This window comes from Sphaerodactylus townsendi, linkage group LG10 (genome assembly GCF_021028975.2).
Source record: "Sphaerodactylus townsendi isolate TG3544 linkage group LG10, MPM_Stown_v2.3, whole genome shotgun sequence".
Lineage (NCBI taxonomy): Eukaryota > Metazoa > Chordata > Lepidosauria > Squamata > Sphaerodactylidae > Sphaerodactylus > Sphaerodactylus townsendi.
Genome location: NC_059434.1, coordinates 63,064,671 through 63,079,855, shown reverse-complemented (window position 1 = coordinate 63,079,855; position 15,185 = coordinate 63,064,671). Strand labels below are relative to the sequence as shown.

Sequence of the window (15,185 nt, the reverse complement as noted above, 5' to 3'; positions counted from 1 at the left end):
GGTCGTTACAGAGGGATACACTGAATTCCTAGTTATTGTTTTGTCCTGTTGCTTTTAACAGTACAATCCTGTGCATTGTTACATTCCAGTTTGAATTCATTCATTTTATTGGACTGGAATAACTACATGGTAAAGCTGCTTGGTTTGCTGTCCTCGAGCATTTTCATTCCCTTATCCCAGAATGGCCCTGACCTGGATAGCGCAGGCTGGATTGATCTCATCAGATCTCAGAAGTTAAGCAGGGTCAGCCCTGATTAATATTTGGATGGGAGCCCACCAAGGGATCCCACGGTCACCACACAGAGATAGCACTGGCAAGCCACTTCTGAACATCTCTGGCCTTGAAAATCTTACAGGGTTGCCACAAAACAAATTACTTGATGCAAAAAAACCAACAGAGCAAGTCAACAACATACAGCCACTCTTTGAGATTTTAGTTAGGTTTCCTTTCTCATTGATCCTCTCAAAATGCTGCTCCTGACAGCCTTCTCTTGCTCGGTTCTTGGTCTCTTCCACAGAAGTTCCAAGTGCCACAGACAGCTCCCTGCCTACTCTTTCTCTCTCATTTCTTTCAGCCATTTTAACAGCCCCTGTGCCTTTATAGTATTCTTCTTTCCTCAGCCTCCTTGTACTCTAATTCACATGATCTTCAGTTCCGTTACATCTGTACCCTTTCCACCTACAATTCCTCCCACGGTGTGAGAGAGATCATTTGCAATCTAACCTTTTACTTTTTTAACAGAGCTGCACATTGTGGGGGTGGACCCTCGGCCGTTACAATGTCCATCTGTTCTGTTTAGCCAATGGCTCACAGCATTTCAAAGTAGTTATTATTGAAAACAAAACAAAATAAATAAATATAGTTGTTTGGTGAAAAATAAGAATATCCTAAAGCTGTTTGGCCATGTATATAGCTTCTTAGATCACTTTTTTTGTTCTCCTGAAATTTCTGTTACTGGGACCTAATGCCTGAATCTTTCTAACACAGCAATACACACTGATAAGCCAGCAGATTTGAAACCCTCAGCTTATGTAGAAGATTTTGTTTTGGGTTTTTTTAGAGAGGGAAACAGGAATGTCACTACTAATGGAGTCAAATAGTGTGATTATATAAAATCATAAAAGATACATCAGACAAAGTAACTGATACCAATGAGATATAGTGGTTAGCAGAGGCGTATCTGCCTGGTGACATGGAATACCCAATGTCTCCGGGCGAAAGCTATCTGGTCACTTGGGGGAGGGGGAAATCGGCCCCCCATATGACTGGCGAGTCTTGGAGGCTCAGTGAGCCTTCCCCTCTGCTTGTGCCGCTATCACCACCAGCCACAGAACTCAGGAACCGCGCAAGGTGAGCCCCCACACATTTGCTTGCCCACTGGCCTCTTTTTTAGCTTATTTTAGATGCAGTGTGGGGCTCCATGACCCATGGGGGTAGGACTCCCAGGATGGCGCCATGGGGGGCGCCTGGAGGAGGTTTTGTTCCCAGGCGTCATTTCCCCTCCATATGGCTCTGGTGGTTAGAGCGTGTGACTAGGATATGAAAGATTCAGGTTCAGATCTGTACCACAGGAGGTTGCTGGGTGGCCTTAGGCCAGTCACACATTCTCAGCCTAATCTATCTCACAGCATTATTACAATGATGATGAAATGGAGAACAATTGTAAGTCACCTCAGGTCTCCCAAGGTGAAGAGATGGGGTATCAATAATGTTGTCTTTGCAACAAAACGCATGAACCCTACTATTCTGATGCGTTCATTTAAAGCAAATCATAATACATATTCCACACTCTTTCGTGCCAAGAAAACAGCCCATCTGACTTGAATATGGAGAAAAGGAAACACAGAAAATTGTCAGAGCCTTTTTCTAGCCTTCCTCTCCAGCCAGTGAAGCATTGCAACCATGACACAGCAGCAGTGTCGCTGGAAAGAGATCTGATCAAGAGCCAAGAGAAAGTCTGTGCAATGCAGCAGAATCTTTATTACAAGCACAGGTGATAAAGGCAGAAGCTTGTGCTACAACCCAAAAGCATTTTAATCTGTTGGAACTTCTGGGCCATGTTCTTGTCTACAGTACATCTCTTTACTGATTACCAGTATGGAAACATTGCTTATAAAACAATTAATTACATTACCTCACAGTTCTTGGTTGGCTGACATTGGCTGCCTTGAGTTGTACATCACACAACTGTGATGTGACTAGATATTATATTATATTGAGCACAGTATTGTGAAGATATCTATAAATATCTTCACAAGCCATAATTCCTTTGTAAATCAGTCCCTGAATAGTACAAACAAATACCTTTTGCCAAGATATTTACTCACATATATGATGTTTCTGAACTTCAAGAATGGGATATACTTATCTGTCCCATTTTGATAACAGAATGTCAAACTTCTCCAGTTACTGCAAAACTATCAAACTGACCAAGGGGCTATATTTTTCTAGTTGTTCCAATGCCACAATTTTTCAGTTAAAATTGTAAAGCATAAATTAACAAACCATTATCAGCCAAACACACCAACAGTTTCACAGTAACTAAACTTGTGCACTCTTATTAATGGCAAAGCCTCACAACATCTGGTTCTGGTGGGTTTTCTGGGCTGTGTGGCTGTGGTCTGGTGGATTTGTTCCTAACGTTTCGCCTGCATCTGTTACACAGTGTGTAACAGACTTCCCTCTGTGATACACCTCTGAAGATGCCAGCCACAGATGCAGGCGAAACGTTACGAACAAGATCCACCAGACCATGACCACACAGCCCGGAAACCCACCAGAACCAGTTGAATCCGGCCGTGAAAGCCTTTGACAATATATCTCACAGCATCTGCTCACTAACAAATGGCCACTGGCAACAAGAGAATAGGGAAGGGTCTTTCTGTTATCTGGGAACAGCAATCAGCAGCCAAGTCATACTTTCCTTTCTTGGAATTGGAAACGGTTAACCACCTCCTTACCAACAACCAGAAAATAAATTCCTGCTTTTAGAAAATAGACTCCATCAACACACACAACCTTCCCCCAAGCATCTCATCTACACTCTCTTTGTGGCCGATACATGCACATGCGCCCCTGTGTGTACACCCATCTTCATGCAACACTGACTTGCCTGCCACACACCTGGAGTGTTCACTACCAGTCTTCAACCCTTTAAAAGTCCCCTGAACAACCTGAATGCTCCACATCAGTTTTTGTTGTCTCAGTACCACAAATATCAACTGGATGCTTCTATATACCACTTTGTCACTGAGATATAGGAGAGGAAGGTAGTCAGAGCTCCAAAGGCGCTGCATTCTCACCTTAGGGATGTTGCATGGAAATGAACCTGCCATAGCCATGTGTCTTTGTGGAGACAGAGAGGCCGTGAAAGGTCAACAGAGGTGAGAGTTGGCTGAAGGCAAAAGCAAATTTGTTTTAACCTGCTCTTTTCTAGACAACACTGTATATAGAGGGAAAAAACAAGCTGGGAATAGGCTAGGATTAAGCCAAGATACTGAGTAACACAAAACCATGGTTTAAACCAGTGGTTTCAAACCTTTTTTCACTCATGTACCAATTGGCAGTCCTAAAACTGGCAGTTTTCCTAAAACTGTACCCCCATGTTAGCAAACCCATTATGTAATTTTTTTGTGTACTCCCAAATAGTCTGGTGCATACCCCCGAGGGTACGTGTAATCCCAGGGTGGGAACCATTGGTTTAGGCTAACTGTGGTTAATACAATAGCTTCAGATCCTGGTTGGAAATGCCCTAACGAACCATAGTTAATGTGGTGCAGGTTCAGACAATCTGTTAAGTAATCAAACTACTATTCTGTGTTTTGCCTGAACCTAACCCATAGCCTTATATCAAGCGAAAGCTTCACAAAACATTGGCTGCTAATTATAATTTTCTGTCACCAACCCATGTACAACGTGCACGCAACCTGACACAGCACTGAGATATATGCCACACCACTGGTTACCATACTTGAAAATCTGTCTAATGTTGGATTGTCTAGCCTACTAGGGTCCATTATTACCTTCAAAAATAAATCCTAACAGGAAACAAGGCAAAAAGTCTGGCCTTAATCAGAAGGCTTCCTGCTATATCTGCAGATCCCTTCTCCATGTTTTCTCCATGTTTTCTATATATTATTTCAGTAATTTCTACTTTCTATTTATTATTTCAGCCTGTAAACAGCATTTGTAAAGCCATGCCTTGATCTTATCAATCCTTTATGTACCCCATATGTTCAAATCAGCATTAGGGCACATTTCTTCATTAGTCACAAAGAAGCCCATAGATAAAAGCAAAAGCTGTCCTTAATCCACCTTAACTTGTTTATCTCTTGCTGTGTGTTTAATGCTGGGGTCAGCCAAGACATAAGGATCCCTGGAATGTCTTACATGCACACTGGTTTTGGCACTAGAGATACAGCCTTATAGCTGAGTCCCATTAATTTTCAAGTTGCAAGTGAAGAACTCAGATCACATTACCCACATCACCTTCTCACTCCTACCAAGCCAGAAGAAAACATATTACATATAATAAAAATGCTAACTTGATAAGGTAATTTTAAATATCCTCTTTCACCCTCAGAATAAAAGTAAATATTAGGTTGCAGTTCAAGCTGCTACTGGCATAGAACACCACAGGATATTATTATTCACTTGTTACTGTGAGAACTGTGGGTTGGATCCTAACAGATTTTCTGTTGGCAAAAGAGAAAGGGCCCCTTTTAGCTACTGAAACAGCTATGCTAGAGGCACATTAAGGACACAGGAAAAAATGCCAAGCAGATCACGGTCTGCAATGAGGACGGAAATCTGGTGAGCTCAGATTGAAAAGCTGATAGAATCCAACTCAATGACAGGCAGACAGAAAACCTTTATTGGCATATAAAACGTATCAGGCAACCATGATCAAACCATAAACAAAACGAAGAGCAAGCCTCACCCACAAATTACAGATAGAAAAAATAAACAAGTCCAACTCAATATTTAAAAAAAAAACAAATGCTTCAAAAATGCTTTGCGTACAAATGAATTCAGTCTCAGCAAATATACAGGAAAATCTATTTTTAAATGCAAACCCCCACCCCCACCCCGCATATTCCTCTTCTGACATAAAATGAAGTTAGCATGCTTTTGAAAGTACATACACTCGCTTTACTGCTGGCAAGTCCACATTTCTAGTTTTTTTAATGCAATATTTTGCACCGGTGAAATGGAGATTTTTCTATTCCTAAAGCTGTCTTCAGTCTTCAGTCTTTTACAATGATACACTGAAAAGAGATAAGCCAAGGGAGGAGCTGCAGGCTTCAGATTCTGCATGCTCTCATATTAGCTTGGAATTCACAGACAAGAAGGCTAAAGGGACCAAGCTTATGGGCCCAAGCAGACAGGGCTGCCAGGAACCTTTCCCATCATCAGCTGTCAGATGGGTGGCTCCACGGAATTCATAATCCGGGCCTAGAAGTGCATTTGGCAGTACAACTGTAGGACACAGGGGGAAATGTATGACAAACAGCCAAGACAGATTCTTAGTTGCTAGGTAAAGAGCCAAGTCTGATTCTTAGTTGCTAGGTAAAGTTTTGAGTATCCAATGAGAGATCATAAAAGAGTGAGTAGAACAATAGCAAGGTTCAGCTGAATTGGATGCACCTCTGTATATTTATATGGAAATCTGACTGACACGAGACTTACAAATGAAGAAATTACTATGAGTTGTATCTTTACAGAAGCCACGTGAATGCAAGTTATACAAATCTTCTACATGGAACCCAAAACCTCTACTAGGGGCTATGATTTTACTCTTCAGGAAGATAGAATTTCTCATGGGTTAGACACGTAGGTTTCATTTGACTGTGTTACAACCATCATTAAGGTTTTTAGAATGTGAAAAGCTGCATTTGAAGACAAGCTCTTTTCATAGTAAGAACCAGGTGTAAGTAAGAGCTAGGTCTTTTATGTAAAATTACTGAGTTGTTTTTCTAAAACTTGGTCATCTGGACAAATTGTTTTAGTAATATTGAATCCATCCTATAAACGAATATTTTGGACATACAGTATTCACACAAACCGAAACAGTTCTATGGCTATTGATTACTAGCTGATTTCTGCTTAAAACTTGGCATTGTTTCACTGGGTTTAAATCTGCGAAGCTGTTCAAACTTTGTCAACATTATAACTGCTGGTTTTATAAGGATCAGGTTTTTGGTGAAAGCTTCATCTGTGTCACAGTACAATACACTGAAAAGAGGACATTCTGTGGAAACAATAAATATGAATGTATTTGTGAAGAATACTGTGCAGTATACTGAACTTTGCTGTGCAAGCAGGAAATTCTGTTACAAGAGGGAGCAACTGAATATTTTTGGCATCTTCGAAGCCTCTGCAATTTTGAGAAATGTGATTGTATTTAAAGGGCACAAACCAAGCCCCCCGACCTATAGATGACAAGTCAGTTTGAATCTAGCTGTAGTTTTACAATTAATCTCCAGCTCATGGAATTGAAACTGCATTCTATTTCTATTTTCTGTCTTTCAAAGAATATATGCATATATGCCTTACATCATACAAAAACAGCACAATTTCATTCATTGTTTGTTCCAGGGGGACTTGGCATGGCTTAATTAAACACCCTTTCTTTCAATTGGGACAGAGCTAATTTTTCATGTGGCTTATTTTTTCATAGAGAACCCCCTTTAACAAACTGTCACTCTCTCTCTCCCCCTCACACACACACACACAAAGAGAGAGAGCGCAAAGCACTTTTCAAGATACTGAAGAAACTTGCTCTGAGGTTGATGCAATATACTGCACACGTTAACAATGGTTGCAGAAGTCACCAGAAGGAAGCTATCATCAGCGATCTGTGCAGTACAGTATTCCTTCTCTTTCCAAGTGATGGGGCAGTCATGGTACACAGATTTGCAGGTGAATGTCCAAATGGGGCCTGGAGATCTGGAATTACAGCTGATCTCCAGAATACAGAGATCCATCCCCCTGCAGAAAATGGTAGGTGGGTATCCCAATCCAGAGCCCTGGGGCAGCCAGGGACCCTGTGCCTCGAAGGGGCTTTTGGGCAACAGGAAGGAAAATGCCAAAAAAGAGAGTCCCCATCGCCAAAAGGCCATCCATTGAGATTTTATGGGCTTATGCTACCCAAAAGAGTGGCGTAAATCCATGCCCAGAGCACCGGTGTCCCAGGAGGCAAAGCTGGAGGAGGGGGAAGCCAACTACGGTCAGCTCCACCCCCAGCCACGCTTCTGGAATGCCCCCACCATGCCCGTGGTTGGCAGGAGCACAGATACTAACATGGTATTCTTCACTGCGTCTGGCTATTGAGGAGGGCCTCAGCAGCTGCCCACCAGAAGATTTTCCCCTCTGCCTAGGTAAGTGCACTGGAGAGGGCAAATCTACTGGCATAGGCCTGGTTGCTTCACTCTCCCCCTCTGGATTAGGCTGTGAGAGGCTCACTTCTATGGCAATTCAGCCCTGCTGAGCTTACTTTCCTCCCCAAACACCACTCCACATTTCGTCTCCAAATCTCTAAGAATTTTCCAACCCAGAAGTAGCACTCTTAGTTCCTGCTCCAAAATCTCACCGAAATGAAAGATGCCAAATCATTTTGTACAAATATCAACTCATTTTAGCCACAGTCTGAATCTGCTCCAACTCTCGTCCATGCCAGTGCTACTACACTGTTGTTCCAGGTCCACAAAGTGGCTTTTTGTTCTGCTGTCCTGGAGTCAGCCACCGCATAGCAAACCTCAGGCAGGCAGCTCAGCTGCACTGTTGCTGGGCCATCCCTGGTGCAGCTGCCCTCCTGGATTGTGCTGTCTGTCTTAGTAAAAAGAAGCCATGCAACTAATCACACTGATCTGTGTATAAACCACAGAAAATTGCTTATGGGGCAGAGCAGTCTATCAAATGCAATTTATTAGCTTTGGGGTTTCTCCACTGACTATAGTCTCTCTTCCTTCAGAATATTTAATGATGAAAATGTGGTACAAGACACAGTAACAAAATCCCTCTGTCTGCTCTTTGCAATCCTACATCTTCGGATGCACAAAAACATATTCCAGGCACCACTCTGTTCATTACCAGATTTCTCTTTGCATCCACTTGGCACATCAGTTTAAAGGCACAGATACTCCATTACTCAGGGAGGCAATTAGCTAATCAAAGAAATTAACGGTAACAGAAGGCACAGTTTCACACCTGTGTTTCCAAACACAGGATTCTATTTTTCTTGCAATTGCTGTACTTTCTTTAAACTCACCACTGCCTCAGGTTCTTTACTGTCTTCACTGTTGCAGCCATAGTAGTCTGTGAATTTCTCCACATCTTGGATATTCCCTTGCACGTTCACACCTTTACCCGTGTGACAAGCCTGGCAGAGGGGTGCATTGCCCATATTAGTCCTCTAGTTAACTCCTGCAAGTGGGCTTGCCTCTGCAGCGTCCTGAACACACCTAATGGGCAGATGACTTTACCTAATCCAGAAGGATAATCGCTGCTCCGGTAATCTGCTCCCCTCGCTAGAGTTTTCTTTCAGTTGGCTGTCCAGAGTCAAAAAGAAACCTCAGCAACTGCACAGAGCGCTCAGTGACCATTTCCAATTCAGGCTCAGCCTGTCTATTTTTACACCTACCAGGCCAGCTATGCATGTAAATTGACTGGGGAGGGGGAAGCTGTTTTCTAGCACACAGCCGGCCTGACTAGTGCACAGAGTTGAAGTCCCACTGTGTGAAATGCCTTCATATGCAAGGGTTATTGAATTACCCAGCTGCATGCCTTTGAATGTTTTGACTCCCTACCCCCACCCCCCCACCCCCATTGCAGTTATTATCACTTGGCGCTTACTCAAAGCACTGCATTTCAGAATGTTGCAATCTAATGCTTTGATGCTTTCCTTATAAGGGTTAAATGTCAGCTATTCAGTGTTTATCATGCTACCAAAACAGTTCCGTACAATTTTGTAAGCTTCAATAAAAATCTTTACACATGCAATTTACATTGGCACACGTGTGAATGTCAGCTTTGGTTAAGGCTTATGAATCATATGTTCCCTATCATCTTGCCAAATTATGGTATTTGAACAGCACTTAAGTCACACAACTAAGATGTCATGTTTTTAAAGAACAGTGTGTCTCTGTTAGGGTCCCACTTTCACCTTCATAGGTCTAAATGGAAAGGAATCATGTTTTCACACCAAAACTGCAAAGCCAGCTTGCATAGTATAAAAATTTGTATTACTAATGAAATAAACACAGAAGATACCAAACATATATGTAAAATAACTGTTGATTCAGCTATTTTTTTTCAGTTGTTTAGCCAGGCACATTTCATTTTGAAGATTCCACTAATATTCAGGACTACGATCAGTCCCACATCTCTGTTACTTTATTGATTTTTACCATCACCCTTCACATCAGCCAGAGTTTATAACCAGATCGTTGTGTTTTTCACCCGTTAAGATTACTGACCCGTGAGGAATTCTCTCATATGTTAATTATGTCAAGTTTATTTTAAATGGCTCTAGGCTTCCCCTACACCCCGACTGCAAAAAAGTTTGGTATGTAGATGTTTCATTATTTAAAAGTTAATGAATTGTTACAGTCAGTTTTTAAATGTCAGTTCTTGTGGCATAGTTAGGTATGTTAACATGGGTTAACAAATCAAACCAGAGTGCCACAGAAGTTTGTGATATGGAAGTTTTCTATAGTTTCCACACTCTGACTAATTTGCCGCTGCCTCTGTGGTAGTTTAAGCCCACAAGCCACAAAGAAACCTCAGTGTGGATCTATTCCATTCATGGAAGCAGTGACTGAAGAAAGGCAACCTTCTCCCCCTTTCTACCCATTGAAGAGTCATGTGTACCATAGCCTATGCAGAGCATAGACATCTGACCAAAACCCATCTCTTCATAAATTTATAATATCCACAATTTCTTTACCTGTATATCAAGAAACTGTGATACAGTTAAAACTGAAAGAGCTGGGAAGCTTTAATAGAACACCAGAAAGGCACTAGAAAAGACCAATCAACATAGCTACAATTCAAGACCCTGCTGAAAATCTCATGACAACTTATATAATATACAAATAAGGGTACCTGGATTTGGGGAACATGAGTATGGCAACACAAACAGCCACCATAACATGGCGTTAGAGGAGGGATCCCCAAAATAATAGGCATGGGTGGCTCAAAGTGTTTCCCTGCTTGAAGCACTCTTCCCCTGTTTTGTCCCTGCCAAGTCAGGTGGCCTGTCTGTGACATCACATGGGAACAGGGAAGGTGAGCCTCCTCTACTGTCATCCTCACCACCCTTTGCAACCCTTCTTAGAGCCCCAGCCAAGCAGTGGCAGCATCTCCCAGAGCTGCCCACCTACAGTTTTGGTGAACTACCCTTACTCCTCAGCAAATGGGGGTGGAGTAGAGAGGGTAATCCACATTCCAGACTTGCCTGCCACAACACTCCTTTGGATGGTGAAGCTAGTGAAGCTCCTTTTAGTAGCTGCACATAAGAGTGAAATATACATTCCGGCAGTACTCCTACACCTTTAGAACCAGACAAGTGTAGCGGTGTGATCTGCTTGTGACCTTTTTTTGTTGTTTGCCATCAAGACACAGTTGACTTATGGCGACCCCATAGGGTTTTCAAGGCAAGAGATGGTCAGAGAAGGTTTTCTATTGCCTGCCTCCACATCAGGTCCCTGGTTTTCCTTGGAAGTCTCCCATCCAAATACCGACCAGGGTCAAAGCTGACAGTGTGTGACTGCCCTTAAGTGACCCAGCAAGTTTCCATGGCAGAATAGGGATTCGAACTTGGGTTCCCCACATCCTAGTCTGACAGTTTGATCACTACATGCTGGCTCTCAATATTTTTTGCTACACCTCGTATATTTTAGTATAATTCAACAGGATGAAGAATTTAGACAGTGCACATAACATACTTTTACAGAACTCATAAAACAGGAAAGAACACCCACAGAAACAGTAATAAGCAAACGAGTTCCTTTCAAAATGACTTGCAGATAGTTGGAATCTACACGGATATCTAACAAAGAAAGGGATAAGCTTTCTGCCAGGGCTTCTTAGAACAATATTAGGTCTGTTTGTCAAAACGGTCCTAAGTCATTAAGGACAAATTACTTAGAAAGCAAATACTTTCATCTTCTGCACACCATTCAAGCTAAGAGTATACTTAGAGACTTGGGTTTCAAAATCCTTATGCAGGAGTGGAAAGTTCCCATGTTCTTGTTATTAGTGCAGTTTTAATTTGGGGCTGTTGTCACATAGACTGTATCAGATGACAGTTGAGGAACCAAACACAGAAGCTGTTTGTTACAGTACTCTGTTCTGCAAGGCATTCTAAAGTATAATCACTGGGAAATAGTCAGACACCACTGTCACTTTCTGAACATACAGTTATTCAGATATGTGAAAAGGGCAATGACCAAAAACTGCTGACTACCTTGCTTTATTCTACCATTGGTTCATTGGGTGATCATACCATAAATACCTTGGATCTCAGTCTCTCCTGGAAGAGTTTCTGTAGCTGGTTAGCTTCTTTTCCAGACTCATCTAGAATTTGATCCTGAGTTGATTGTTAGCAAGTTTTCTACTCAAAGTACCTCTCTTAACTCCAGAACTCACTGAAGTCCTGCATGATCTAAGAGACAAAATCTCTCTTGCAGGCCGAGAAGAGATCCTGTGGGCTCAAGTGAACATTAAGACCACCCCTGATCCAATAAACACGCAACAACTTGTTTTGTGGGTAAAACTTTTTAGGCCATAGCCGGAGGTATTTATTAACAAGCAGTTAACAGGAAGCAATATGGTGCAGCATGGGGGGGGGGGGTGATCCACGCATCGGGGCAGCACAATTGCTGTCCCCACAGAGCCACCCAATTCCTCAGCCTGCCTGCTGGAAGAATTAACTGCAAAGGCAAGATTGTACTGGGGCACACCAGTTGGGTGATAGACCCCTGTCTGCTGCTTGGGAGGAAGCATTTACACCAGTTGTACACAACTGATCAGCTTCTTCTCATGATACCATTTCTCATGGTACCCTCTCTCATTCCCCTTTCCTGTTCAACCTGAGGACTTCTTGATCTAACACAGTGGTTCCCAACCTGGGGGTCAGGACCCCTTTGGGGGTCAAACGACTCTTTCACAGGGGTCGCCTAAGACTCTCTGCATCAGTGTTCTCCATCTGTAAAATGGATAAATGTTAGGGTTGGGGGTCACCACAACATGAGGAACTGTATTAAAGAGTTGCGGCATTAGGAAGGTTGAGAACCACTGATCTAACATAAATTGGTTAACGGAGCAGATTTGGAGGACCCCTTCATTATTTATCCTTAGTCAAACATGCAGGGCCAGAAGCTGAAGGTTTCCAGAGAACTTTTAGATGAAACCTAAGTATTTCGCATAACTCTAGAGGGTAGTCATGTCTATTCCAGTGAAAACAAACAGGGGTCTTACAGACCCTTAATTTTTATTCCAGCTTTATGGACTTCCTCAGATGCATGTAATCCACAAAAGCTTAACTTGGAATAAAAATGTGTAGCTCTTTCAGATATCACCTGACTCCTTCCTTTATAATAGAACTGATTCACATTGTTTGGCCACATGATAAGCTTAGTATATTTTTTCAGTGGGCTTGACAATTCAGGATGTTTCTTAGCAAGGATTTAAGGTTATTTAGCAAGCAATTTTAAGTGTAGCACACCATTATGAATATGCACAGTCTACATTATTGCTTTTATTTGATGTTGACTTGTGAACATTCTTACCCTGACATTTATTTGATTTACATTCATCCTGGACCCCTGTGCATTTCTATTCATATTGATTTTGTACAACACAGAGGACAGATCAAAGGGTCAAAATGTTGAGGACAGACCTCAATACAGCAGGTGAAGAATGTCTCTTGGGATTTGGGAGATGAAGAACAGCTATAAATCCATCAAAGAATTGTGCTGTCATCCAAGGCACAGATTTCATAGATGCTGTAATAGGATTTATTCTTAAAGAGAATAAAATTGGGTTTGCCCTCCATCCTACCATTTTATCAGCTGCCTTTTACAAAGTATATTTTAATTGCAAATAAGCATGCACTGTTGGAGAAACATCAACCAAAGTTATACAATAGGGCAAATATATGGGAGGATATTTGTAATATTTTCCTTTGGCACTTTCACTACATCCTATACTGCTAAATATATCCAACAGCAAGATGTATAAATAGCTCTCCTGCTGGTAACTGGGCAAATAATATGTTGCTTTTTTATTGTGCTTCACAAGCATCCAAAGTGTTTCATATACACTGTCAGCAGTCTATACAGCACCACTGTATCCCCAGCACTACTGTATTGTAAAGGGAGAGGGGTTTGACGTGTGAGCGGAACTATACCTCAGATACTCATTTACTCTTCAACCTTGACAACTATACTGGATTAGTATGTTTCAAAATATAAAAGAAAGAATATTTTGGGAAACAGCAACAAGAGACTGATTGCAGAAATTAAAAACAAAAATACCATCTATCGTTTATTTATTTTGAGACATTAGCCTCAAACTGAAGGTAAGTATTTAAGAAAATATTAAAAATTAACATGCCATGTCAAATCTTTACAATATTATAACATTACTTATAATTAAGGCTGAATTTTGAATATTTTCTATTATCACTTCTTTTTTGAATATGAAGGACTACCATTATTCTCTAACTATGGGAAGCATTAAAAGGATAAGTACTATTGAATACCATGCTAACACAATTAGTACAGCAGCTAAAATTTTATGTTTCCCCTAGCATATCTTGAATGAAGGGGCTAGTTATTGAAAACTGTTGAAACTAGCACAGCAGTGGCGTAGTGGTTAACAGCAGGTGCACTCTAATCTGAAGAACCTAGTTTGATTACCCACTCTGCCACTTGAGCTGTGGAGGCTTATTTGGGGAACTAGATTAGCCTGTACGCTCCAACACACATCAGCTGGGTGACCTTGGGCTAGTCACAGCTCTACGGAGCTCTCTCAGCTCCACCCACCTCACAGGGTGTTTGTTGTGGGAGAGGAGGGAGATTGTAAACCCCTTTGAATGTCCTACAGGAGATATAAGGGGGGATATAGATCCAACTCTTCTTCTTCTTCTCTAAAAGAAAGATCAGGCAGTAGCTGATATGAAGACCTCAACCAGAGATCAACTTCCAGTCTGAGTAGACAATACTGACCTTAATAGACTGATCCGTTTATGGCAGTTTCATGTTTTCTGTCAGTTTTCAACAGAAAGCTTAATTGTTAAAATCAGTTGGTTTCAGGGAAGTGTTTGGAGTATAGATCTTATCTTCAGCACCACTGGTACTAATGAATGTGAGCCATGTTAAATGCACTACACACACCAACTTTGCTATTTCAACTTTTCCGGCTTGATCTTCCCTCTGGTAATCTATGCTACTGGTCAAATATTACCCCATTGCATTTTAAAGTAAGATCTGCAAATGCAGATAATGATAAGCTGGCCTAAATTCTGAAGCACAAAGCCTTGCCACCCACTAAAAATCCAGCTAATTATACATGCTTCCTTTAAAAAAAACACTCCCAAATGCCCTTTGTATACTCTGAATAGTTTAGCACATTAATCCACTGTTGCCAGTACTAGGGACAGCAAGAGTTTTCAATTCAAAAGATACCATGTGTTTTCAGCACAAAAATATGGAAATTGCTCAATTAATAATTGCCTGGTATTTCTGTAGCATTAGTGAGAGTGTACAGATCTGGTTGGTGATCGGAGGTCCTGCTAGGCTCCAAAAGAAATGGTTCATCAGAAGTAAGAGTTACATAAAGTGTAAGCATTTAACACCAGCATTTTATCAGCTTCACATGGGGAACCAAAAGAGACGCAAGTGGGAAGAGTACTGCATTTGAACTTTTGTTCATTCAAAGGCACAACACATATGATGATTCATCTTCAGAAGTACCAGTGAAAATGCAAGGATTGTCAAGCTTAGATTTTAATGTACTAACATTCATTATTATCTTATTATCTCATTATCTAATCTTATTATATCATTATCTTACCACTATGGGAACGACTTCTCTATCATCATTTTTATGACATTAGAGGCTTGGGGAAAGGGCAGGTCTTTCTCAGCAATACAAATGATTGTCTATAATACTGGGTGGA

At 41.4% G+C, this 15,185-nt stretch overlaps 1 protein-coding gene across 21 annotated transcripts in view; it reads right to left on the bottom strand.

Annotated features, from left to right (window-relative positions):
* Window positions 1-15,185, bottom strand: part of ANK2 (ankyrin 2) — a 338,318-nt gene that overhangs the window by 148,766 nt on the left and 174,367 nt on the right. The gene's annotated exons all lie outside the window — the stretch shown is intronic.